The 14,975-nt window shown below is 40.1% G+C and overlaps 1 protein-coding gene across 2 annotated transcripts in view; it reads left to right on the top strand.

Annotated features, from left to right (window-relative positions):
• The window catches only part of DAAM2 (dishevelled associated activator of morphogenesis 2), a 172,438-nt gene that overhangs the window by 83,381 nt on the left and 74,082 nt on the right, over positions 1 to 14,975 (top strand). The window lies entirely within an intron of this gene.

Genomic DNA, 14,975 nt, shown 5'->3' with positions numbered 1-14,975 from the left:
CCCTTTCCCTTTCCCTTTCCCTTTCCCTTTCCCTTTCTCTTTCCCTTTCCCCTTTTCATTTTCTTTTTTTTAAGATACATTCTGAAATATCTGAATATATTTTCAGTTCAAGCACTGTTCATTCTTTTTCTTTACTGCACTTATCTGTCTTCTAAGATGTTCTTGTGGTGAAGTTTCTGGCTTTTTGTGAGCTTGCTGCAAGGAACAGGAAGGACAGAGTAGAAGGCACTTTTGTGCATTACACAATCATTAAGGAGTCCAAGTTCCCTGGACTGAGGCCACAGATCAGTGGTGAGCCACTGAGGCTGCAGTCCAGGTGCAGAGTGCCCCAGATGCCCTCCTAGAGAAGATTTACACCTCTCTCACAAAGAAACAGCATCAATTTGCATTCAATTCTCTTTTCCTAAGATCAGAGCTGCATCCTCATAGGCTTTGAAATACTCTTGAGAATCCTAGCCTTAGTTGGACATTAACTTTTAGTGGTTTTACTTCCATCTTTTTATACCATTTGCAGCTCATTTTCACAAACTCCCACTTTTGGTCCCATGCTGGCTGTCTAACATTAATGAAGATAAGGTCTACATGTCTGGTGTGGGTTTTTTATTTCTTTGAGAGTTTCTCTTTGAGCTTTGCCCTTGAGGTTTGGATTGTCAGCAAAATGTCACCATAAAAAGTATAGCTTGATATTGTGCAGCTGGATATAGAGTAAGATACTTTGAAATCCGCTGGAGGGATCTAAGCTGCTTTTGCCGCTTTTTATATAATTACCGTAGCTTACCAGGGGTGAACGACAAGATGGATGCAAATATAAAACCTGGAGTCCTCCTTGCCTTTGGGGAAAGCTTTCAGAAGTGAGTGAAAATTTCTGCACCTACTGTTTGTTCTAGGGCTGCTGTGCATCTGTGGCTTTGCACTGTGTAGTTTCCGATTGATTAAGATGGAGAGACAGTTACTTCTGTGAAGTATTTCTATGCTAAAGCGAACTGGCAGGGCTTTTATTCCAAACCCTGATGTCTTTTCTTTGCATTTAGGGCTTCATAAGGAGGTTCTAAGAGCAGGAGACTGCATTACACTTGATGTATTTAGATAGGAGTTCATTTCTTCGGGTTCCTGCTTTAAAGTAGGAGATACACATGGAGATCACAGAATCACAAAATGGGTAAGGGACCACCAGTGGGATCATCTGTGGCAAGCAGGGTCATTCAAGAGCACATGGCACAGGATTGCATCTAGACCATTCTTGTATATCTCTGTTGAGGGAAACTCCACAACCTCTCTGGACAATTTGTTCCAGTGCTTGGTCACCCACACAGTAAAGAAGTTCTGCCTCACATTTAGGTGGAGCTTTCTGTGCATCAGTTTCTGCCCATTGCCTCCTGTCCTATTGCTCAGCACCACAAAGAGCCTGGCTCCATCTTCTTGGCATCCTCCCCTCGGATACTGATAGGCATTGGTAAGATCCCCTCTCTTCTGTCCCTTCTCCAAGCTGAACAGGCCCAGCTCCCTCAGCCTTTCCTGATAAGAGAGATGCTCCAGTCCCTTAACCATCTTTGTTACTCTCCGCTGGACCTGCTCCAGCAGCTCCATGTCTCTCTTGTACTGAGAAGCCCAGAACTGGACACAGCACTCCAGATGTGCCTCACCAGGGCTGAAGAGAGGGACAGGATCACCTCCCTGAACCTGCTGGCAATGCTCATCCCAGTGCACCTCAGGACACCACCGGCCTCCCAGGCCACAGGACACGCTGCTGGCTCACAGACACCTTGTCACCCACCAGGATCCCAAGGTTGTTGTCCACAGAGCTGCTTTCCAGCAGCTGAGCCCCCACCCAGCCTGTGCTGGTCCATGGGGTTGTTCTTCCCCAGCTGCAGGACCCTGCACTTCTCTTTGTTGAATTTCAGGACGTTCCTCTGTGCCCATCTCTCCAGCCTGTTGAGGTCCTTGTGAAGGGCTGCACAGCCCTCTGGGGTATCAGCCACTCCTCCCAGATTTTTATTATCTGTGAACTAGCTGAGGAGGCATCTGCCCCTTCATCCAAGTCATTGATGAATGAGTTAAACAATATTGGGCCCAGTATTGAATCTTGGGGGACACCACTAGTGAAAGGCCTCTAACTAGACCCTGGGCTACTAGATCCCTCTGTGATCTGCCATTCAGCCAGTTCTGAGGTATTCAGGGGATGATAGATATTCCCTAAAGAAGAGAGAAAATGGATCTTCATCTGGTCTCATTTAGTGATACAATATGCCAGATGAAGATCACACCATTGTGTTGTCTGAGTATGGGTTTTTGGTTTTGTGTTGTCTGTTCTGAGCTACGAAAGCCCTTTGGGGTTCGTCTTTTCTGTATGAAGACTGCCAAGCACGTGGTTGTCCCATAATAAATGAAATGGGTGGTTTGAAGTTGTATTGTTTTCAGTTCTATCGTCTTGCATTATTTTTTCCTCTTTGAAATACTCGTAGAGTCTGTTATTGATTTGGAATATTAAACTGTTTTGGTTATGGATTTATAGCTTTAAGGAGCATTTAATGTGTCCCTTATAAGTTCCTTTCTTTAGAGTTGTTGTTCCATATGCTGTATCTGGGAGCAGCAGACGTGAGCACACAAGATGGTTTGCTGCAGTATTTGAGAAGCCATTTGTAAGGAGTCACAGTTTGATGAGTCTTGGATGTGACTTCATGAGAGATTTTCTCGGTGCTCTGCATGAAGTGTTGAAGGGGAGCGTGGGTGGATGTGGGGATGGCTACTTTTGCTCTCTGTTCCCTGGGATGTCTGGAAAACACACTGTAACCCTCACAGCACGTGTGATAGCCTAACAGCAAAAGCAGTTGGTGTGCAGTAGGAGGCTGAAGAAGCTGTGTGGGATTTTGAGTGCTTAGTGTAAGCAGTCGCACAATTAGCAGTATCGATGGCTAATCGATGAGAGTGTCTCATGACCACAGGGCAAAGGCCAGCAAAGCCACACTGGATATGAAGAATTAAACTTTACATGAAGTCCTTGGTACAACAGCAAATTGTTTCTCTTCCTACCACTACCTTTGGAAGTTTGTGGCTGAAGTTGAGCTTCAGTCAACATTTTAATTTAACTCAATATTCAAACCTTGACAATGACCTGAACAATCTGATTTAAATTTGAAGTTAGCTCTGAGCAGGTCCCTTCTTCTCAAGGCCTCTTCCATCCTAAATTGATTTGTGATTCTCTAAATTATTCATAAATCAAACTAGGAAAGCAGCTGCATGGCCCTATAAAGAAAGGGAGCAACAGTAACGCTTTGTGCCACCTCCTGTGTACTGTTCTGTACTATTGCTATGAGGCCAGCTCCTTGAAACAGGCTGTAGCAGATGCTGTTTGGTTCCCTCCCAGTGCCTGGGATCCATGGTTGCTTTTTGTCTGGGAAGACTGCATGACTTCCTTAGCTCAGGAGGCTGCTAGTGAAACAGTCTGAAATGTGGAATCTCTCAAATTAATTCCCTGAAAATAGACTTGCTTTCAGTTAGCCTAGAGCTCACTGGAAATCTCATAACACTGGGAAGTCACAGTGGGAGGATGTTGCCCTTTGCAAACCACGGCATTCCTTCAGCTGGATGTTTGGAAAATGCCAGCAATTGTGGAGTTAACTTCCTTTTTTCCCACCAGCATCTGTTCCTTTTTTCTGTTAGCAGAATGACTTCATGTTCAGATGTTTGGAATGATTTGTTAGCTTGATGCTGACATTGGGTCATTTCAGTATCTTTAGCCTAGGTATGGAAGACAGGCCCATGACTTCAAAAATTACTTTGCTATAAATGCAAATAGGCTTAAGAAAGTCAAATTCAGGAACTCTGGACGTAACAGAAAACAGCAAAAAGCTGCAAGAGTGTTACTAATACAGCAAACATGCACATTTCCTGATTAGTGGTGTGCTTGGGTCTTTTCAGGGTGAAAGAGCTGTTTGGTTGATGGAACCTGTTAATGTGTGTCATAGGCTGAAGCAGTAGCTCCCAAATTTGGGCAGCACCATTAATACAATGTAAAGTAAAGCCTAAAATGATATACAGCTCCTTCTACATCACTTAATGCAGAGAATGTGTTCTCACTGGAAAAATAGAACTTGAGATTCATGTAAGATACCATCTCATTCTTTTATACTTCCATATAATGAATTTAGAAATTTTATCTCACATGATTATAATATAAATTTGTTGATGTTGCCCTATTATTTTTTAAGCACGTCAGCATACTTCAGAAGAATCATTGCCTGTTTTTTATGGTTTATCATGAAGCTCTTGTAATTGTTTCTTCATGTTTTTTCCATGTTATTTTGGCTTCTGTAGCAAAGACCTCAAAGTGATTATTTGACAAAGCAATACAGTAGGCTTAATGACGTTAGAGACTCCTCTTAACTTTTTTTTTTCTTGAAGTCACTCCTGTAACAGTTTAAAGTATAAGTTTAGTGTCAAGAAGGCAAAAATGCATGCACAATTGAAATGATACACCATTATTACAGCTTGGAATTGTGACACCTAAAAGACCACATTGTAGCAGACATAAAAGGAGATAATAAGTTTTTCTAAGTTGTCTGCTGTATTTGGTTTATGTTTTCCATGTTGCAATGCCAACAGTTGCAGACTCATTTATTTATCCTAGCCTAAGAGGTTACCTTGGGTCAGGGTCTTGAAATTATATATTTATTTATGTATAATTGAAAAGTATTTTCTTCCCTGCCCCCCCATGGGAACAGCATGGAATATTTTTAGTTTCTTCCTCCCTCTCCTCTCTCTCTCCAACAAAAAAATGTAGTTGTTGCTTAAAAAATGCCTTCCTCCCTCATTAGCTCAGAGTCTGAAGACATAAATACTATAAACTTGCCATGGTATTTGCTATAGACATTCTGAATATGCAGAATTGGTGTGTCCATCTTGCAGGTCTGCATTTTTCAGGTGAGCTACTAGTGCTTCAGTTGAAGTTAGAACTCAACACTAATCAAAAATCAGGCCCCAAATAGTCTTGAGTTAGAAAATTCTTGACATCATCATGCCTAATGCTGTGTTTTGCATTTGGCTTGCCTTCTGTGGGAGTTTGGGAGGACTCAGTGGAAGCAGATTTGACCCTAGTGTGAAAAAAAGAAAAGAAAAAAAAAAAGAAAACATTTATCCAGCTGTTGTCCCACTAACATGGTGTAATTTGCTGTACTTAAGAACAAAAATAATGGTGAGCAATCCAACTCTGCTGCATGGGAAATACATGTAAATGCTGATGCCACTGGATTATGATCTGTCTTTGTCTGTTCTCTTGCAAAAGTTCTGGTTCTTCACAATCTGAATATGAGCCAGTCTGGCTGATGGTGTATAATAATAATAATAACAACAACTGCAACATATACTCTGTAAAATGCAGTCCTCACCATTCAGATTAGTCATTGGTGGATAAGCAAGGGCAAAGAATATCTAAATAACTAACATGTTTCTCTGGTGTGTGAGAAGCAAATTTGGCAGAGATCAGGACTTTAAATTTCACAGAATGTTCACTAGGCTTAAAGAAGCTAGTGAATACTGAGCAGGAAGAGTTGCTGAATTCCTATCTTTTCAATGAGAAGTTTAGAAACAGGCACAATAAAGAGTTGTTGTCAGAATATAGTGACAGCTATGAAGAGAAAGAAGGAAATTTTCTTCTACTTTCTGGAGAGTTGTTTCGTTTCATTGCAGTCAGATGTGACAGTTTCAGCTACACACCTTAACTGAGGTGAAAATCACATTATCTTCCACGATAATTCAGTCATCTGTTGAAAGGCACTTGGCATCCCAAACACTTTGCAGATGTGCTAAATGAGAGAAATGAAGGCTGAGAGAAACAGTTTTACCTGAGTTTATGGAAAGGGCGGAGGTAGATAAAGCGACTGAGTGATACACTCAAATACTGGGCTAGCAGCTTAAAAGCCATGGGCCTCTCAGACTGTATTTATTTCCTTTGTTCACCTGCCTCATAACTCCTAACTTTTTTTTCAATAGTGAAGGGTTAAATGATGGAGAAAAGGAAAATACATTGGCTGCTCTGACCATCTTACTGTCATCATGCTTATTAAAGGGCCCAGAGCAGAAGTGAACTAAAGCGAGCAGTAGTGTCACTGGAAAAACAGACAGTGGATGGGTTATGAACAGTGAAGAGAAACCTTTTATAATTTGGTATTAAAAAAATCTCTGTGTGCTTCCAGAAGGACTTGTCCTAAATATCTCTGCTGGCTCTAAGTAGGTGTGTCCTAGGTAGTTCTGTGTATGTTTGAGCACAGTAAATGGCATTTCATTTCCATCATCAGGCAGCATGCAGAATGTTTGCCATGAATGGTAGGTGACTTCATTTTATTTACAAAAGATTTTAAGTGATTGCTTGTTGGAGATAAACAGTAGGACAAAAAGATAAACTTGGAGGTTCAGTTACACGGTCTGGGCCCTTCTGTGGCTTTTCATATTGACTAAAGAATGCCAGGAGGAGGAGGAAAGGAAGTGAGGAAGGAGACAGTCCCAAATTACATCATTCTAGTGTGGTAGAATACAGCTGAAAACAGTGCTGTTGGAAAGGAGAAAAGGTAAGCTGGTGGGGTAAGGAAAAAGTCCTTTTCCATATCCATGGAATGTTGACCGTAAGCTGAACGGGGTTAAGGGAAATGTACACACAGTACCTGTACAAACACAGAGTAAAGAGTAGGAGGGACAGTGCAGAGTTTGGTTGTTAACGAAACAATAGAATATGTCCTGCTACTGCTGCTTAGGGTTTGCTGGGACAGTGACAGATTGCTGGCTTCACCTGCCGCAGATTACACACATTACTGCAGAACCTTGAGCCTGACCTCAAGCTTGCTGCAGGCTTGTGGGAATGGAGCTGTGCTTCAGGAGTACAGCCTGAGTCCACAGCCACACACCTGCTGAGCAGGCCATGTCCATGAGAAGCATTTTGTCTTCTTCTGAAGACCCTCTGGGTAGAACGATCATGAATCAGTCTTCTAACTGGTAGGATCCTCACTAGTGGACATTTCCCTTCACCTCCAAAAGAAGTGGATGGGCTGAGGAAAGGTAGGCTCCTGAGTACTTTTTCATTGAAAGTGCGGGGAATTCATGGATCACCTTATTTGGCAGCTCATTATTTAGGTTATACACTTATCAACAGCAAAATAGCAGTTGGTTTTGATTTGGGACTTGTGGAAAGTAGAGCACATAAAAGGTATTAAACATGACTATGGACTTCAGGTAATAGTACAGAAGGATCTTTATGCAGCAACAGAAGCAGGACAATTTACTCAACAAGACACCAACTGCCATGGCAGAGGCTAAAGATTCAACAGAGGAGCAATGTTTAATATTGGTGCACTTCAATTTGGCAAGAAAGCTTTGTCCCGAGGGCGGAAATTGATGGATAATTCAATGTGACCGCAGCTGTACAATTAAGTAGTTCTGTAAATATAGGGGCAAGTTATCTTCCTGGTCACTTCACACACTATAACCCTAAATTAATGCATGGTGATGGTGGGATTCCCATCCTGTAGCAGGGTTCAATATGTTTGAAGAGGGACAAGTGGGCTTGTATGATCCGTACGTGATAAGAAGAGGCTGCTGCAGTCAGTGGTGGCAGCAAGTTCACATCTGTCTGTATTGAGAAGAATGATAAAAAGACAAAAGAAGAGTAAAGAGAAGAGAAGACAGGTTCTTAAAACTGGAAATATACTATGCAATCCTACTAAAATACAAAGTTCCTTAAAATGGGACTCTCTCCATCAGCAATCTATTGTAAGTCTTATGCCAGATATGTTTATTGTAAACGTAAGCTTGGTTTAAACACCACAGTTATACATTAAAATCAGTGGTTGAGGCTTCTGAGGTTTCAGACAGCACTAATTCTTTGGCTCAAAACATGCACCAACCACCTTTCTGCCTGCCAGTTATGGCATTCTAGTCTATTTTCTGTGAGCTACTCTCCCTGTCCATATATGCAGTGGATCTCAAAAGCATGGCCTTCATCACCCTTAGACTGATAACAATTAGGAATAATTAATTTGAAGTGTCTTTGAGTTTTAGAGGAGGTTGGAAATGACACATCATGTGTGTATAAGGTACAACTTCTGGACATTCTGTATCTTTGAGTGCTTGAGAAGCAAAAAACAAGTGAGAGATGGCATAATTAGTTAAAAAAATCATATATTTAACTTGACTGGAAAGTTTTCAGCCCTGGTAGAGCCAACCATATTTCAAAAATGAATTATAATCCATGCTGGTGAATTGCAGCCACACTGAAGCTTCTCTCAATATTAGGAAATGCTTTCTAAGCAGGAATCTTCATTGTTCATAAATGTATCCCTTTGTCACTTTTATACTTTGTTATAATTTTGACAGGGTGTTCCACAGTTTGACAGTATTAGGTATTTTGTAATATGAATAATAATCTGAAGCCTTTGATTCTTCCCTTGAAAGACTGGTTAATAAGCAGCATCAGAGATCATAATTAGGTTTGTCATGTCACTGGTAATAGGCCAGAGCTCAGGCTAAAGGAAGCTAAAAAAGAAAAAAAAGAAAAATCCACCCTGTGATCTGTTAAGGAAAATAACCCTGTGTCATAATGCAGTGAACTGTAAGTTTGTATGGATATACCTGACCTTTGTGAGAAGCAATTAGAACTCCTCAGTTGCATGCTCCAGCTGGTGATTAATGAATATTCTCTTTTAATAAGTTATACAGTAGACTGCTTTTGTGGCAGAGGGATTATTATCTGCACATCAATAGCTTAATTCCAGGGAGAGAAGTAATGTTTGTTTTTCTCAATATGGGTAAATTGTGCTTAAAAGGCTTGGATATAGCTTCCTTCCCAAAACTCTGAGACTATTTGTGTAAATGCTAGTCATGAAGTCTGAGAAATGGAGCGGTGACCACATCTGTCTAGTGAATGGCTCAGTCCTATGGTCTGTGCTGTTTCAAAATTAGCATCTCGTGGGACATGGTTGGCTTTTTGGAGGCATAAACTGTCTGAAAAGCTTAGATGTATTTTAGCTCCACATCTGAATTAGCATTTTGTCCCACAGCAGATCAAACACATTTTGTGTCTTACAATGAAAGCACTTTTTATTTGTGAAACTTTGGCTACTCTGAACTGAGACACAGCCAGTAGAATGGGCAATGTGTTAATAAACAAGTAAATGTTTCTTTGAAAGCTGAACTTCTTAAAGTGAAGAAAAGTCAGTAGGTCACACATGAAAAAAGGGAGAACGGTGATTTGAATGAGAGTGCAGTACCACTTATGTGGATTGATTCTTGGCTGCACTACAGATTTCCTGTGTAACTGGGTTCTGTGTAATTGTCTGCATCCCATTTTTCCTGTTTCTGCTGATCTCACTGATAGAGACACTGGAAAACCCAATATGTTAATTTCTTGAAGGGCCTTTGTCAGTGTGCAGTGCGAGGTGTTACAAGATTGGACTGTACTCAGCATTAATGGCAGGTGCTGCGATGAGTTGAGTCTTTACGTCTCTGAAGGGAAAAGGTTTGCACTTGTGGGAAATGGAGAACCAGTAATAACCATCTTCTACCTTGCAAGCAAACAAAAACCCCACCTTGTTTTTAGTGGCCAGAACATTCATGTCAAGGGTCATGCACTTCACATTGAAACAGAACATGGACACAAGTCTGAATCCTGCACGTCTCAGATGAACATTTTACCAGCTAGCTGTTACTGTAAAGAATGTGGGAGGGCTCCAACAAGAAATAGAGAATATTTATCCAGCAAAGCTTTGATTTTAATTGATGTAAATCATGTTAAAATTTCATTCAACTGTCATTAAAGAAAAATCTGAACACCCCCCAAAGAAATGGCCAGCTATTTGTAATCAGGATTCCAATTCCCATTGCTTTTCAATGCAAAATTTGAAAAAAATAACTACAGGGGTTATTTATATTTATATTTATATTTATATTTATATTTATATTTATATTTATATTTATATTTATATTTATATTTATATTTATAATATCAGATATTATAAATAATATATTACACTTTTTCTTAAATTATATAAGTTTCTTGTAATGATGTGAACTCCATGATTTATATTTTCTGAGCTGTATGTGATGATGCTGACCTTTCAGACCAGGTAAAATAACCCATCTTTCAGCTCTGTGATGTACTCAAATGATGTGTGAAGGCTGTTGAGAGGAGGAACCACACAAACCTTAATGTGGCTTTTGCAAGGAAATGAACTTCCTTGTGACCCAAATATAAACTTGAGCATGCAGTGTCTGGACATGATGCAGGGAGCAAGCTTGGACAGGAATTTATATTACAGTAGCCTCATTTTATATTCTTCATCTGTGTTTGCACATTGAGACAAGCTCAGTGAACAGTATCATGGCTTCCTGTCCAAGAAAAATTTTAAATCAGGTGTGTGGCTTGTTCCCATCCTGTTCTCAGCTGTGCAAAACATTAAGATCAGCTGTCTGCCCTACTGAAGACACAGGTTTGAGGAGGAAGACATGTGATATCAATGAATAGAGGTCATCCCAAGAGTACCCATGCTTATCCTATGACATCTGTAACAGATGATTCATTTCTTGATGCCTCTGTTCAAGGAGGAAGTTTTATTTTATAGTTTGCCTGTTAGAAGGACTTCATGAGTCATCAGCAGTTTATCGCAGGGGTGTGTGTGTGCAGGTAGTGGCAAAGTCCACGTAATGGTTGGACATCCAGGGATGGCCTCCTGACCCCAGGGAGTTAATATTTGTTGACAATGCATAAAAACAACCTGGTATAAATAATGGTGGAAGTAAGGGAGTGCTGGATTTGGTGTCAGAGAATGTCAGTCTGTTCCTAGCTCTGATAATGAGTTTTAATTGTCATGTCAGAATATATACCTCTCTGTCTCCATCTGTAGGAAAGAAGCCTTCTAAAGCTGCTAATTTTGTGGATGTATTTATTAATGCTTTGACATGATCATATTTTCAGGGCATGCTCTGGAGAACTGTTCAATATTTTGGAATTGGCTTGGTGCAGAGTAAAATACCAATGTCATCACTGGAAGCTGAAACGCAGTGCTTGCCCCAGAAGAGCTTCAATGCAGGCAGTTAATGTAAAGGCTTTCCCTCTGCTGTTTCTTTCAAGACTTGAAATCATCTTGGAAGAAACACCATGTAAACAATGTCTTCCATTTTCATGGTCTGCTCAGCTGTGAATATCTGCATTTCCACATGATATTTGTAACACTAGTGTTTAGCACTTCTTTTTAGAAAGTTTTGCAACAAAGGCAGTGGTCTGTAATGCTTGCTTGAGTCTAGTATGGCGGTCTTTGTATTGCAAATGCTTGTCTCACTGACATGGCATCCTGTAAAGTCTCTGGTCTCTAGAGAACAGCTTGCCCAATGGATCAGGTCTCCCAGGATTTGCAAAAAGGGCTTTCGGGATCAGCTGAGCTGTGTGCACAGTTCTTTGCTTTATTTTCTTTCATTTTGATTGGTTCAGATGGTCCAAATATTTGCAGAACTCCATTAAGTCCTATTTGGGATGAAGTAATAAGTTCCACTTTCCACCAAGTCATGGAGCCTGTCCAAATTAGTGTCAAAGCCTATATAATACCTTGGCTATATTGCAGGCTTGTATAGTATCAAGATCCTGTTTTCACAGCAGTTACATAGTTGTTACTTCAGTGAAGAATGATATGGCCCCTTATAAAGTCCACAAGCTGACGCCTGTTTTTTAATGTAATATTTACACTATTCAAGGAGCTAAAAGAAGGCTTTGCTTTAATAGATTCCTTCAGCTAATGTTTTTCCTTATACAGATGGGTTATTGTTTCCAGCTTTTGATACCTATGCGGCTGTATGTATTAAAGCCTCATTTTTTTTTCTGTTGGTTGGATTTTTTTTCCCTTCTCTGTGTCTCCTGGAGCAAGGGAAAGGTTTTGCCATTATCATCAAGTTGCCTTGCAGTTTTCTGTGAATATATTAAAAACAAAACACAAAAAACCCCAGCACCCCATTGTTGCACCCTACTCCACAGATTTGATTGCCTTTTATTTTCAACTTGTCTTCACCTTTTTGAGAGAAAGCCTGGCACAGCAATCTCTTAGCATGAGAAGAACTCTACATAATTTAGGCAGTTAAATGTTTGGGTTTTTTTTCCTAATTTCTCTGATGCTACAGGTGTGAACGTGACTCTTTTAAAAGTATCACTTAGGTAATGGCTGTAAATAAGTCTGTGCCACCTAATGATTTCATGGGGCTGGATAAAAATCCACACGCTCATCCTGAGTATAAATAGCTTTCTGGGACTTCATATTGAAATAGAGTGCCAGTTTTTAACTACATTATCATTTGTTCTAGTGAAGTAAAACTCACATTGACAGCCATAAAATTCTGGCGTGAGCAGTGAGTGTGGAAGACCACTGAGACTGAATGGACTCTTTTGCTGATTATGCTTCTAGACCAAAACAACTTCAGAAAGCAAGGATTGCTTAGTGGGGTATCTGCTAAAACTTTTTTAACCTCAGCAATGTACATCTTCTGTCTGGGCTTTAATTCAGGAAAAAATCTTACATTTTGCGTTCCACTGGAACAAATTTTTTCCCAGTTTTAATTCAAACAATAAGACTTACAGACTAAGAGTTCATGCTAATTTGTAATGGATGGAGAGTGGTCTAAAGCAGGATATACCAAGGACCTTGCCTCATTGTCAAGCTAATCATATACACAGATATACTTTAGGATATCATTGTCTTCTTGTCATTGGTTCTGACAGTGAGATTTCTAGCGGTTTGGGTTCAGGTAGGAAATTGTTCAGAATTCCCATTTTTTCTGGTTTATCTATCGTGATGGTTTTTGGTCTGCATGTTTAAAAAAGACATCTAGAAGTGTTAGTTGTAGCATTCAAGCATTTATACTTATTGTTCACCCTAAAGAATCTTAAAGACAAAAAGTATTGTAGCTTACTTTGGAATATAAGTGATGAGTTCAGGCATTCCTTAATTTATGTGTGTTTCTTTCTTTACTTGGAATTCAGAATGGAGGCAGGAGAAATGTAGATAATATATGTATTGCCTGTTCTGACAGTGTTCTTGTCAGCTGTACTCTGCAAGCAATTACAGTTGTCACTAGGACTTTTATAATTCTCTGCAGAAAAAAAATTCAGAAGGGCACATGAGCACTCATTGTGCTTCAGATGGGTGGCTCAGCCTGGTTCCCTGCAGAATGACCTTACTTCATACTTCTAGATTAGCTCCCTATTTCTGTTGTTCTCTTTGAGGATGATAACATTATCATATAAAAATAATGCTGTACTTATCTGTTGTATTTTTAATTTTTTTTTTCCATCGTCAAGGTCATATACTGATTTTTGCATGGGAGGCTAAGGTCTGCCAAGTGTGAAACTGTTGTCAGGGCTGTGGTTACCACGAGGTATTATTCTGCACAGTAAAGGGCAGCAAAAGGCAGTCTACCAAAAACTGTGGTGTGGCCATTCTAACTGGCTGTTGGTAGAGAGTTGCATACTTCTGTAATGGTCTATTTGACAGAGATATGGGTCTGTCAGATCCCTGCTTATTGTGGCCAGGAAAGGGAAGTAAGAAGAATCATCAGAACTTCTCAATTAGTTTGAGAAACATCACCTTGTTCTTAATTGCACCATCTGTTATGATGAGGTGGTGGTACATGGTGTGTGCATAGCAATTGTGGATGTAGTTCGTATCTCTTACCACTTTGCCAGCCTTTCATACTTTTAATACAGTGCTCTTCTTCTGTATGATGCTTTAATTCTTCTGCTCTTCTTAGTTGTTTGGTTGGGTGCAAGGGGTTAATAAAGGCTTATGACCTGTACTGTGCAACCTGACACTGACCTGACGTGTCTGCACTGCAGTCCTTCTCTAGATGAGGACAAAGCTGTTTTTTCAGTATCATTAATGGAGATGCTTCTTTAGTTTACATGTTGAAAATCCAGTGGAAGAAAGAGAGGGAAGGATCCAAATCTCAGTCATGACTTTGTTTTCTAATTCAAAATAGGAATATCTTGAGTTGTGCAGAATTGTCGTGTGTTGGTATGTACCCTGGCAGGAAATTGTCAGGTGGCAAGGTGTTTTCTGAATGTGGCTCAACAGGAGGCACGTAGAGCTATTTCTCATTTCTAAACTGAATAGTGGGGGAATAGCTGAGTACTCTGATAGACCTGTTCTTTTAATTTTGTTAAATATATCTTCCAGGGTAGCTTTTCTAGTGTGAGTAAGCTTTTGTGCACAGACAGCATTGTCAAGATCCACACAGTCTCCTTTGGTCATTGTTAGGATGAGTGGTTCAATCTCTTATCATATGCTAGGAGTGTTAATGTTAGTTATTTTTAGTTTATAATGGGAGATGATGATCCTGGAAGGCAATCCTCATGTTACCAGGGACTCTTACACCTATCTAGAAATAAATAGATTCATTAGAAGGAAATCTAATTTCCTTTGAGCAGTCAAGGAACAAAAAATAATTGGTTCCTTCCTTTAGAAGGTTGATTGAGATTAGCCTACTGAAGATGATGTCAGGTGGATTACATGGGAGGTGAGGAGATAAGAATTACTACTGCTCCTACTGTAATTGAGGGGATGCTATTGTGCTCCTTTGGATGTTCTGAGATTTTGCTTGATTTTACAGGATATGATAGGATTAGGCCAGGATGGAATAGAATATCTCAGTTGGAGGGACCTACAACATTCACCTAGTACAGCTGCCTGACCAATTCAGGACGGATCAAATTAAAGTGGGTTGTTAAGGGCATTGTCCAAATGCCTCTTAAATAATCAAGTCTTGGGGCATCAGCCACCTCTCTAGGGTGCCTTTTCCAGTGTCAGACCAACCTCTTGGTAAAGAAATGCTTCCTAATGTCCAGTCTGGACCCATTTTGGTTTATCACATCAAAATGATGCAGTCTTTAGCTTCTTTTCAGGTTCCTGTTGTTTTTTGCTCCATAGCAAACGTTAAACCCCTTTGTTGGTGAA

This window comes from Aphelocoma coerulescens, chromosome 3 (assembly GCF_041296385.1).
Source record: "Aphelocoma coerulescens isolate FSJ_1873_10779 chromosome 3, UR_Acoe_1.0, whole genome shotgun sequence".
NCBI lineage: Eukaryota > Metazoa > Chordata > Aves > Passeriformes > Corvidae > Aphelocoma > Aphelocoma coerulescens.
Note: the sequence above shows the minus strand (reverse complement) of the source record. Positions and strands in the feature narration are given on the sequence as shown.